We start from the raw sequence: 2,204 nt of genomic DNA, 5'->3' as shown, positions 1-2,204 counted from the left end.
AGTCACTACCTGGTCATGTTGGAGAAGACTCTTGAGAGTCCCTTGGACTGCAAGGAGATCCAACCAGTCCATTCTGAAGGAGATCAGCCCTGGGATTTCTTTGGAAGGAATGATGCTAAAGCTGAAACTCCAGTACTTTGGCCACCTCATGTGAAGAGTTGACTCATTGGAAAAGACTGTGATGCTGGGAGGGATTGGGGGCAGGAGGAAAAGGGGACAACAGAGAATGAGATGGCTGGATGGCATCACTGACTTGATGGACATGAGTCTGAGTGAACTCCGGGAGTTGGTGATAGACAGGGAGGCCTGGTGTGCTGCAATTCATGAGGTCGCAAAGAGTCGAGTCAGACACGACTGAGCGACTGAACTGAACTGAACCTGGTCATGCTGAGCCTATAGAAAAGATTCAAGGTCATTTACAGTGAAAGCAGGATAGCAACCTTGACAGTGTATGAAGAAACAAATTCTTCTGTGTCTTCCTTTTCAGACACCAGGTGTTAAGTGGAAGGAGGAAATTGTGGAGTTCAAGAAAGCTGATCATGCCTTCACTAAACGCACACACAGTTTCCTAAGCTACCCCAATGGAGAAAGAGGACTGGTTTAATAACTTAAAATGTCCAAATGTTATGAAATTAGATTGGGATGTACTTAGTGGGAAGAGGGGTTTTCAGTAGATTACAGTTGGTCAGTTAGTGGGGGGAAAACCTTAGGGTCTGTACTGTCAATGATTTGAGAATTTTCACTAAACTGGTTCAATATTTTATGTAATCCTGAAAACAATGTCATCAGCAGCTAATAATAGCTCCATTTTAAAGATGGAGGGAAAAAGACCTGGAGAAGTTAAACAAATTCACACAAGCAGTAAAGGTAGAATTCAGATCTACCCTAAGGAACTTTCCCCATCATGTTTATTAACATGTTGCAAAACAAAAATTATAAGATTTTTCCTTCAGGTGCCATATGAGAAGGAAGAATCTAATTATAGGATTTCTGTACAGTGTTTAGGGTTCAGCCAAGACTGGAAACTATGTGACATTAATCTGTACTATTGTATGATTTTCTTTAGCTGTGCCCATCAGCTTAAGTGTAGGAATAAAGAAGGCAGATGGATAAACATGGTTTTGCATTGTGGGCACTAAGGAAAAGGGGCAGAGAATTTAAGGATATTGGCTGGAGAATGGATGAAGTGATGAGGAACATGGTCTAGCCTACCTGGAGAAAGCAGTGATGTCAAGAGAGGGTGAAATGTTTAGAGAAGGTGGAGGGAGTAGGGGAGTGAAAGTTTCACACAAAAGCGAAGAGCAGATATAATGAGAATAAGGGGATGAACAGTGGAAAGATAGGGTGTTACAGTGAACAGGTAGCATGTAGAGTTTAAAATTACAGAGGTGAGACAATACAGAAATTCAATTGATGAAGCAGTACTAACTAGAGTTGCTTCCCTCTGATTTCCCTTCAAGAAAGACCTTGATGTTCACCCACAAGGGTGGTCAGTCCACAAGCTGTTAACACATGAGGAGTCTGCCTCAGCTCTTGAGTGGAGGCCTCTTTTCCTGGAGAGCCCCAGCCAGTGACGAAGCATGGCAGAGGTACTGGGGCGTACTAGTGTTTCCAATGCAGAACCCTTCCAATTACCAGCCTTTATTCTCTAGCTCCCCACTGGATTGACTGAGACCCCATCAGATATGCACTGCGGTCTGAGTCTTTCCTTTCCAATCCTATTTCCTGCCTCTTTCATCTTTTGTAGGTGTTATCTCTAATAAACGCCTTGCATCCTAACTCCGTTTTAGCATCTGCTTCCCAGAGAGCCCAACTGAAACAACCTGTGAAGATAAAGATATAAAGGAGTGGGTTTTCGTCTATGTATCTGTTTAAGTAGTAAAATGGGGGTTCTTGGAGCCTGATGAAAATGTTTCTGAGTGCTGTCAACCAAGAATGAGTAACCAGAAAGGCAGCCCAGAGCAATGTGAATTGACTCCAATGATACAGATAAATGCAGAGGAAGACAAGATTGAGAGGAACAACAGGTTTGAGTGCACTCAGAATGCCACTTGGGCACACTTGAAACTCACTGGACAAAGTCCTCAATAGTCCTGCCTTGGCTGGTGCCGGTGGCGGCTCTCCCAGTTAAACAAGTTTGCTGCTGCTGCTGCTAAGTCGCTTCAGTCGTGTCTGACTCTGTGTGACCCCATAGACGGCAGCCC

Source organism: Bison bison, unplaced genomic scaffold (genome assembly GCF_000754665.1).
Source record: "Bison bison bison isolate TAMUID 2011002044 unplaced genomic scaffold, Bison_UMD1.0 scf7180017864473, whole genome shotgun sequence".
Lineage (NCBI taxonomy): Eukaryota > Metazoa > Chordata > Mammalia > Artiodactyla > Bovidae > Bison > Bison bison.
The sequence above is the reverse complement of the archived record's forward strand: the minus strand, read 5'-3'. Positions refer to the sequence as shown.